Raw genomic sequence first — 11183 nt, 5'->3', positions numbered from 1 at the left:
AAGGTTTACAGCACTCAAAATAAAACCACATTATACTGTGGAGAATATTCAAAATCCTGGTGTAAATATTTTTATTGACACTTAAAGAATCTGGTTGGCTTTGTGATTCTTATTTGCGGATTGATTGTGATGTGTTTTCTCTTCTAATCATCAGTAATTCTGACACGTTTGAATGCCGTATCTGTTCATGAGAATTCACTTTCTCATCCCAAGACTACAGAGCTAAAGTAACGGAGCTAAAGACAGACCAAAATGCTCAGTCGCAGAGTTAACATTACTCTCTTTCTCTTTACAAATATTTCTCTATTCAAATCTTGTAATGACAAAGTTTCACATGATTAAAGTCAGTGTGACAATCAAAATTAGATAAAAGTTGTGACAATAAAATGGAAAAGTAATCACAGATACTATAATTGACAATAAATCTGATTTTCCATCAGATCGTAAGATTTTGAATTTTATTCTTAATCAAAATTTAGATTTAGTGAATCATCTATGTTATGCATAGATTTTCATTGGAGATTTTCATATATTGTAGGGATACAAAATTTATAGGAGGAATTTCACTTCTGAATATCTGAAACAAAAGTGAAAATGCATCTTATGTTACATCAATTTATAGATTCACTTACCAAAATTTTTCTTAATTTTGTTTTAGGTTATTTCAACAGTTTATTCGGTTTATTTCAGACTGTATTACATTTAAATAGTTTAACTGATTATTTCAGATTGTAAAAAAGGTTTTAAAATCCCTTTTTAAACTGAACATTTTATGTGAAGTAAAAAAAAATCATTTAGTCTTTAATACAGGAGAGATGATCACTGGTGCTGTGTTTTTACCTCCTTCATTTAAAGAAGGACTGAAGAATGGATAGAGTTTCTCAGTGAAAGACTGACCAGTGAAAGAGTAGATATGAGAGCTGGACTTCACATCATAAAAGGAGACCAGACCCTCATCATAATCCACAAACACCCCCACCGTCTCCACCTTCTCTCTCAGTGTGAGGGGGACAGGGGGACCAGCAAAAGCCTGATACTGATTCTCATTCCTCAGTGCCACAGTCCAGAATCCATTCTGAGGTTCCAGTGGAACGTCTCCCTTCCTGTTAATGTTCTCTCTCACAACTCCTGATGTCCATGCAATTTTCCCTCTGACCTTCACCTCAAAATAAAATCTCCCTGAGGAGAAACTCTGCTTTCCCAGAACCATAACAAGGTAATTAAACCTCTGTGGTGTATCAGGGAGATTCTGTCGTTTGTCTCCATGTGTCACTTGTTTTCCATCAGCAGACAGGATGAGATATGGATGAGCTGTATCAGGATCCAGAGTCACATCCACTGAAAGAAACATACAGTGTGTGATATGAGTATTCAAATTTCAAGAAATGTTCATTTTAAGCCTGTCCATATACAGTACAGTTGAAATAATGTCTCTTTAAGACCCAATGGTACAACATAAAAGCCAAAATGGGTCATTCCACGTCAATTCAACCAGGGCCCGCGCACTTGGGTCTCAAAAAATTCTGAAAAAAATCATCAGATGTACCCATGTTACCTAGGAGAAATACTGTAAATGTATTTGAATGTAAGATGTATACTTTCCATGTTACAGCCAGTTTTACTGGGGGAGGGCGGTGTCAATTTTGTTCAGACTCTTTTTTTTTTTTTTTTGTCAAAGTTCACAAGCCCATAGCTCAAGAACTAAACCATGTAGGAGGCTCTTATTTTGCATGCTGGTACATAAACAGTTTAACAGTTTTAACAGTTTATTTATTCAGTGCAGAAAATAAAAATCTCAGTGCACGTACATAACACAGGGAATGAAGTAAAAATGATAAAATAAATATAATGAAATTAAAAACATATGTATAAATATACAATTTAAAATGCTTGTTTAAAATAGTATGATTTAAGATGTTTCTTAAAAGAGTCTAGATCATAGAATTTAATGTCAATGGGGAGGGAGTTCCATACTTGTAGAGCTGCATGAGTAAAGGCTCGGGTCCCAACCTGAGTCCTACACCTAGGGACCTTGAGGTTGCCCTGGCTGCTGGATCTTAGTGTTCATTGTGGAGTATAGATCTCAATAAGGTCTTTAAGGTAATTCGGTGCCAGCCCATTCAAACACTTGTATGTCAATAATGCAATCTTAAATAAGATATGATACGAAACTGGCAGCCAATGGAGATCCTTCAAAAGTGGTGTCACGTGATCGTACTTCTGGGCACCACACACAACTCTGGCTGCACAATTCTGCAGTTTTTGTAGTTTGTTGATCACACACTTTGGGGCCCCATACAACAGGGCATTGCAGTAATCTATGTTAGAAGTCACAAACGCGTGGACAATTTTCTCTGTGGCTGGTTTGTCCAAATATTTCCATATTTACCTGATTCGCTTAAGTTGATAATGACCTTTCTGACATATATAGTTCACATGATGAGTCATTTTGAGCTGCTGGTCAAAGACCACACCGAGGTTTTTTAGTGACTGCACAGGCTTGATGTAAGAGTTTCCAACTTCAAGGTCTTGAATTGTCACTTTCGCAAGCTGTTGTGGAGTTCCAAGTATCATGAACTCAGTTTTCATGTAATTTATCTTCAACCGATGGGATAACATCCATGCCCTGACCTCGGAGATACAGGCACGAAGGCTGTCGACAGCACTGGTCTCAGATAAGTGATCTCCAGGCTTGTATAACAGATACAGCTGATGGTCATCTGCATATCCGCCAACCTGGACCACAGGCAGGTGCTTCTCGATGATGTCATACAAGGAGCACAGGTATCCCAGGAAAACCACCGGACCAGCACAGCTTCCCTGGGGGACGCCATACTTCAGCTTATGATGGTCAGAGATCGCACTGTTAATGATGACACGCTGGTCTCTATTTTGTAAGTAGGACTGGAACCCAGAAAGTACATTTCCTGAGATGTGAAACTGGCTCCGAAATATACTGGTGAGTATGTCCAAGCTGACCGTGTCGAAGGCGGCCGACAGGTCCAATAGGACCAGTAGCGTCACCTTCTGAGAGTCCATGTTGTTGATAATATCAGAGTGAATTTTTACCAACAATGTCTCAGTACTATGGTACTGCTTGTATGCAGAGTTCATGCTGGAGAATCTGTCAATCTGCTTCAGGTGAGCTACATACTGTGTGAGGCCAGCCTTCTCAGCCTTGGACATGAATGAAAAATCACTCACTGGTCTAAAATTATTGAATATAAGCTCAAGTCCCATCTTCTTAAGCAGTGGTATGATGAGTGCAATCTTCCAGTTGCTGGGGAAGACACCTTCACGCAAAGAAGTGTTTACAATATCAGTGATTGGCTGGATTAGCACATCAATACACTGCTTCAGGAGGGCTGTGGGTATTGGATCCAGCCGTGATGACTTGGTTTTGGACTTGTTGATGAGTTTCCTAACATCATCAGTGGACAACATATTAAAGTCAGTAAATTGGTAATCTCTAGGAGCACAGCTACCATAGTTACACATGTTAGGAATATTCTGAGTGAATGATGTTCTCAATATCACTCATTATCTTATCAATTTTGTCAATGAAAAAACTAGAGAAATCTTCACACATTTGCTGATCGCTGATACACTCAGGGTACAGAGAAACTGCAGCACCCTCTGTAAGGGTCTTAATCAACTTAAACAGCTTCTGTTGGTCACTACCACATTTCTGAACCTTGTTGCTGTAGTATATAGTCTTTACTTCATTACACCTCCTGATGTACTTAGATCTAGCTTGCTTAAATTTCAGATGGTCATCAACTGTCTGTGATTTCAACCAAGCTCTCTCTAACTTTCGTTTCTCTCTTTTCATAGATCTGAGTTCTGTGTTGTACCACGGTGAGGTGTACTTGATCCTGATAGTCTTAGGCCCTGTCCACACGGCAACGGATTCAGGTGAATCTGATAAAATTGTTTATCGTTTCGGCCTGGCGTCCACACGGCACCGGCGTTTTGGGTGCCCCAAAACGAAATCTTTTGAGAACGGGTTCCAGAGTGGAAAAATCTGGCAACGGCGCCATTGCGAAGTCGTCTGGATGAGTAGAATGGATTTGTTTACGATGACGTCACAACCACATGTGCTTCACGCCGGGTAGAAGTGTAACGAACTCGATGCGAGTTGTCAACAAATCCTATAACTTGGTTCATGAAACGCGCTTACAAAATATTTTCACTGTGAATATTTATTGTGTAATGGTGCAAAGTGAGAGAGAGAGAGAGAGAGAGAGAGAGAGAGAGAATAGCCCTTAGGGCAGAGTCAATCCTGCCAGCAAAAATAGGAGAAAAAAAGGAGCGATCTCACCTCTTCAGATGTTGGTTTAAGTCCGACAATACATTCCTCAAAAAGGGCGTAGAAGAACAAAGTAATCCATCAACTTGTAGCATTCAATTTATTCCGGACCATTAAAAAATTCTGGAGGATATCAGAATGTTGGCAGCTTCCATCTACCCCCATTCATTCCTCTTTCCGCGTCTCCATTCAAAAAGCGAGCACGTGATTTAAGGGAGTGAGAAAGTGTGTGCGTGTGACAGTGACAGGGATAGTCACTGTGCGCATGCGCAGTTATGCGCATGCATCTACTTCTATTGTTCTGGTGTCTCCGATGGGACCGTCTTACAGTGCACGTAGAGGTGTGGCATGTGTACTGCATCGTTTTCAGCAAGCGTTGCGTTGCCATATGAACCTGATATTTTACTGATCCGTTGCCCATGTGGACGCGATATTTTAAAAAAAAATCTCGTTGCCGTTGTCGTGTGGATGTAGCCTTAGAGATCAAGGGAGCATGTACACTATCGTTCAAAAGTTTGGGGTCACCCAGACAATTTTGTGTTTTCCATGAAAAGTCACACTTTTATTTACCACCATAAGTTGTAAAATGAATAGAAAATATAGTCAAGACATTTTTCTGGCCATTTTGAGCATTTAATCGACCCCACAAATGTGATGCTCCAGAAACTCAATCTGCTCAAAGGAAGGTCAGTTTTATAGCTTCTCTAAAGAGCTAAACTGTTTTCAGCTGTGCTAACATGATTGTACAAGGGTTTTCTAATCATCCATTAGCCTTCTGAGGCAATGAGCAAACACATTGTACCATTAGAACACTGGAGTGAGAGTTGCTGGAAATGGGCCTCTATACACCTATGGAGATATTGCACCAAAAAACAGACATTTGCAGCTAGAATAGTCATTTACCACATTAGCAATGTATAGAGTGTATTTCTGATTAGTTTAAAGTGATCCTCATTGAAAAGAACAGTGCTTTTCTTTCAAAAATAAGGACATTTCAAAGTGACCCCAAACTTTTGAATGGTAGTGTACATCCAGTAAACTTCTCAAGGACTTGTCATACAACTCTGCTTTCTCTGTAGCAGACATATCTTTCATGTTACCCAATTCACTCTGTGTAATGTCTCTCTTAAAATGGTCGAGGTCAATGTTCTTAATTCTCCAAAACTGAATGTCTTTGGTCTCACACATTGACTTGCGGATCTTCATACGAGTCTTGACAACCGCATGGTCTGACAAGAAATGCATAGTCTCAGGTGGATCCAGCATGATGTCATCACAGTCTCTAGTAATCAGCAAGTCAAGCGTGTGGCCCTTCTCATGTGTTGGTGACTGCACATGATTCCGTAGATTAAGACACTCCTATAGCTCCAGGAATTTCTTGGTGTCAGTAGCTTCTCTGTCCTCAACATGGATATTAAAATCTCCGCCGATCAGCAGCTTATGTGGGGTGGTGAGGACAAATTCCATGCAAGTGCTGAATTCATTCAGAAAGTCATTGACTGTGCATCTGTTCACATCTGAATAGGGTGGCCTATACACTACCACCACGAGTAGTATGTGAGTTCCACAGTTCAGAGTCCACTCACAGTGCTCGAATGACTTCCATGGAGATCTAGGTGTCTTCTGTTGTGGTTTCATAGTCTGTTTGCAGGAATAGTATGTAGCAAAACTGTCATTTTGGGTCTGTATGATCCTGCATGGTCATAGCACTCCCTCAAAGATGATCAAAATTTTATTGGAGTTTTTGGCTGTGCTCTGTTTAGGTCTTCAGAAGACATATTTTTACCCAATATAGGTTCTTGATTTTTTTCCCTTATTGAGATAAGTAGAAACACTCTCAAAAAAAGCAATAAACAGAAAGGAAACTCTATCAGTGTTTGAACAGAAGACCTCACAAGTCTGACAAATCATTTTGGATGTCATTTTCAGAGCACCATAACACCTTGTGGGAATGTGCACAGATTTTTTAAATATTTTTTTCTTTATTCTCCATGATCCCTTCTTTTTAAAAACACCAATTTGGCTTGTCTTACTCGAATCTTTCTTTTTTATTTTCCACCCTGAACATGGGCACAATGCACCATTGAGAGCAATATGTTTTCTATAACATTAATGTAAAGAGTAAATAACCAAAGGCCAATTTTGCCCTGACATGATCACCTGAGAGTGCCTGTGCAGGGGTGGAGGTATCCTTTTCAATTTCAATGATTCAGTGATTTTAGGGGCACCTGTGGTTACTCTCAATATTGAGAAAACATATTGCTCTCAATGGTACATTTTGCACCCTGGTACACCCTGGACAAGTCACCAGGTCATCACAGGGCTAACACATAGACACAGACAACCATTCACACCTACGGTCAATTTAGAGTCACCAGTTAACCTAACCTGCATGTCTTTGGACTGTGGGGGAAACCGGAGCACCCGAAGGAAACCCACGCGGACACAGGGAGAACATGCAAACTCCACACAGAAAGGCCCTTGTCGGCCACGGGGCTCGAACCCAGACCTTCTTGCTGTGAGGCGACAGCGGTAACCACTACACCACCGTGCCGCTCTCTATTTCACATGTAAATGTGTAAAATTCTTTGGGAAAGTGAGCTCTTTACCATGGCCAACAACATTTACTTTTGATCAATGTAAACAAGCAATCTCCTCTGTTCATTAACATATGTGTTACTTCACTAGGTAGTGAAACACAGCAAGAAGATCGGAGCTTTAGTGCAGGGCAGTAATAGGGAGCTGTAGTGAGGAGGATAATGAGAGACACTTTAAGACTTCCTTTTAGGTGGAGAGATCTACAGATGAAAATAAGTCTGATGATGCAGTGGTGTAATGATGATCTGTACATTTTAATATGAGAGGAAACAGAAACCTCACTGTACCTGCATACTGCTGAATCCTCTTCAGTTCTGTGGAAACTAATTACAACAAAACATCACTTTCATTAGACGTAAGGTAGATTAGTTAGATTAATGCAGTGTTTAACTCAAGCTAAAATTAAACTTTATTTTTTGGAGGAATTTTATGTCTGGAAACGTGAAATATAAAGTTTCTTTCACCTTTTTCCTTTAACTTGTCATCGAGTGTTTTAGTGAGTTTCTCATTCAGAGTCTGCTGAAGCTGAGACAGAGCTGTCCTCACAGTGTCCCCACTCAGATCAGTGTTAATACTGATCTCAGTCCAGTTCTTGGTGTGTGGAGGGCTGCACATGGAGGAGTAAATCTACAGTAGAGCAGGAGAGAGGAGAAATCCCTCAGCATGGTGAGTGTTGTTCTGTGATGTTCTGCATTGCCAGTGAGCAGAGAGAGGAACACTGACCTGTAGGAGGTGGAGATGCTCCTCAGTGTGTGAGAGTTGCTCCAGCTCAGTGTCTCTCCTCTTTAGCACAGTGATTTCCTGCTCCAGCTCTTTAATGAGTCCTTCAGCCTGCCTCTCTGCTGCTTTCTGCTTCTCCTCCATCAGCTTGAGCAGCTCAGCCTGACTTCTCTCAATGGAGCGAATCAGAGCAGTGAAGACTTCAACACTGTCTGCTTTCTCTTTCTCTGTGCTTCTCTAAAGGAGCAACACATTTTCACTTTCTTTACATCACACTGAATAATGAACTAATATGTTTAATGCAGGTTGTTAATTTGTTATGTTGTTGTATTTCCTCAAAACACTGTGAACAGCACAGTATGTAGGTATGTAAAGGTTATAAACAATGTCATGCTGTACACACTTTGCTGAGCTCGATTGAGTGTTTGATCTTTTGGATCTTCCTCAATCGATCCTGAATCTTCTGCTGCACATCTCTTTGTGTTTTCCCCAGCTGAGTCTGAGGGAGCAGAGAAAAAGGCAATATAATCTAGAAATAATCTCATTTAAAAAAAAAATAATTCTTAAAAATGGTTTGTGAATTTTCTTAGACATATTCACCAAATTTAATGTTATAATTCTTTCTCCATGAATGATTTAATTAATTAATTACATTTATGCATTTTACAGACTCAGGAGTGAAACCAAATACAATCAAACTGAGCACTAAACGGCGAAAGGTGCAACAGCAACATCATCACAGTCTTGGTAAACAAAATGACAACCAGTGATCGACCACTGCATAAATTAATTTGCATTTCCTATAATGTCTAAATTTGATGTGAATCAGTGTTTCTCACCTTCCTCTCTCCGCTCTCCTCCTCTATAGGAACAGTGTTGTGATTCTTGTGGTCTGTCTCCGTGCAGAACTGACACACACATGTCTGATCATCTCTACAGAACAGCTCCAGTGGTCTCTCATGTTTCTGGCATATGTAGTCCTCCAGGTTCTCCACAGGGTTTATTAGTTTGTGTTTCTTAAGGCCTGGGACATGATTATGAGGCTCTAAATGAGTTTGACAGTAAGTTGCATGACAATCCAGACAGGATTTCAGGGCCTTCAGCTTCTCTCCAGTGCAGGCATCTCAAAGAACCTCAGGTTTATCAGGACCACGTTTCTTCTTGAAGAGATCTGCAACCTCTCTCAGTGTTGTATTAATCTTCAGTTCAGGTTTCTTGGTGAATTTCTCTTTACATAATGGACAGTGACAGTGTTGACTCTTCTCCCAGCACTGTGTAAGGCAGCTCTTACAGAAGTTGTGTCCACATGGAGTGGTGACTGGATCAGTGAACACATCCAGACAGATTGAACACAGCAGCTGCTCTTCAGACAGGAGACTGCTGGAGTCACCAGAAACTAGGGTTGATAGATCATGAAATAAATAAATGTGTTTGTACAACAGTCCAGTGTGTGGCAGCGAGGTTGTGGTCGAGTGTCGGCTGTGAACGGCAAGGAGTCAGGATGAAGTAGCCGGTAACGTGATGAATTACACATGTATCGAATTACTGGCTGTCTATTAATGTGTCTGTGTCTTTCAGATGGACAATAATATATGAGAGAGAGAGAGCAAGAGAGAGAGAGCGCTGTTTTCCCAATGCGTGTTTGTGTGTGTGCAGTCAATGCACTTAAAATGTTCACTGTAAAAATAAAATGCACCTTGAACTGCCACACCCACCCATCTCCCAGTTCCTCACTGCCCCATCATAAAAGTTGTTACACAATGTTTATATAGTGTGTGTGTATATGTATTTTGTGGAATTGAAATCCAAACTGGGCTACGTGACAGCTTTGTATCGCTCTTCCTCTTTATCACACTGCTGTCTATATGCTGCTCCTCTAATGAATAAAATAATTTACAGCAGTAGTTATTAATACGGGGCTGAAGTTGTGAGGAATTAATTCAAATGATCATAGTTGTTTAAGAACTGCTTCTATCACTTTTGTTCAGAATGTATTGGACTTTATTAACAGTCTTTCCACTGAAGTGCAACCAGCAATCTGGTTTACCTGGATAAACAGGATAATCAGTGTCAGCTTGACTTGAATAAAGAGATGTGGAGATTATTCATATACAAAGTAGTTCATAAAACATCTTTTTCTTTGTCTGAACTTTATAACTTACACTTAAATGCTTCGTCCATGCTTTTCTTTCAGCCTTTTCTCATGTGTGGTGATGAAATTTCACTTCCTCAAGTAAGTGAGCGCCTTATTCTTTTCAGCTTTTCCTGCAGGAGATATTTTAATTCGTACCATTAATACTATAGTTTGATTAAGGTATCAGAAGTAAAATGTATAAGCTCAACATAATGTTGGCTATTTTGTATTTAATTATCACTTTTATAGTGTTATTATTGTGAGTTATGTCTCTGTCTATCTTGTGTACTAAGGTACTTCAGCCTGATAAAACACACCCTGGCAAAACTTCTATGAAATATTCAATAAAGTACATACCTTTAAATTTCCCTTTGCCTTTTTCTGGAGTCAGAATTGATTGTGTTGATAGTCCTATCAGTGTTACTGAATATCCGGCAGTTATGAGTTGTAAAGAAATGCGTTGCCACTCTGAATTTTCTAGATCTAGTTTGCTTTCACTTGAGTGAAATGTTACTTCCTTCACCTCTTAGTAGTGGGCTGGGCTAAAATGGGGCTGTTCTTCACTTGATCTCTATTCAAATTATTGAGTAACTAAAAATGCGTACAACCCCATTACAATAATGTTGTGAACAGTGGCGGCTGGTAGTCTTTCAAACAGGGGAGGCTGGTCAGTTACGATATTTCCAGATTTTAAAAGAAAAAAGAAAAAACACATCAATTTTGCCCATACTCTTGCCTCTGATCTGGCTGATTGTTGGCAGGGTCACAAACTGTGAAATAACAGGTTCTTTTGGCCCATTAGCCTACTGTCCAATATACATGATGATGGTGTTGGGGGGCGGTGTATATTTTAACATTTTATATTTTAAAATTGTGGCATGTTGTTTAAAAATTGATCATTATTGAAAGCAGCTCTTTGTCAGGAACCTCAGCAGTAACAGCAGAGTGTTCTGGAATAGGCACAAGCACTGACCTTGGGGAGCCAAACATAGAGCTGGGTGCCACACATTTCATTCAATGACACTTTCCCTATATTTTACTTATTTTGACTGAGAAATGTTTTATTGACAATTTTGATAACCCTTCACTTTTAATCCAGGTCTGTAGTGTGACATGTTCTCGGCTGTGTTTTTGTTTAAAAATGTTTTCCAAATTGTAGCAGTGTTTAATTCATATCCAGAAAAATATATATTCCAATATAATATACTCAGCATAAACATTTTAAATAGATTCTATATTTTTGGTCCATCCATGACATATTACTAAAGTAGCCTATTTACTGTTGTTGATGTGGGTCACTTGCTGTTAGCCAATTCACTTTCTCGTACCAGGAGAGCTGAAAGGAACGAGTATTATTCCCTACCTTTTTCACCAAGTCAATTTGAGGTGTTGGTCTACCCTGCTCTTTAATTTTAATTTTTT

At 39.6% G+C, this 11183-nt stretch overlaps 1 pseudogene; it reads right to left on the bottom strand.

Annotated features, from left to right (window-relative positions):
* Positions 1-684: 684 nt before the first annotated feature.
* On the bottom strand, positions 685-10234 carry LOC132894503 (E3 ubiquitin-protein ligase TRIM39-like; annotated as a pseudogene).
* Positions 10235-11183: the final 949 nt, after the last annotated feature.

The sequence above is a fragment of the Neoarius graeffei genome, chromosome 1 (genome assembly GCF_027579695.1).
Source record: "Neoarius graeffei isolate fNeoGra1 chromosome 1, fNeoGra1.pri, whole genome shotgun sequence".
NCBI lineage: Eukaryota > Metazoa > Chordata > Actinopteri > Siluriformes > Ariidae > Neoarius > Neoarius graeffei.
The sequence above is the reverse complement of the archived record's forward strand: the minus strand, read 5'-3'. Positions and strand labels throughout refer to the sequence as shown.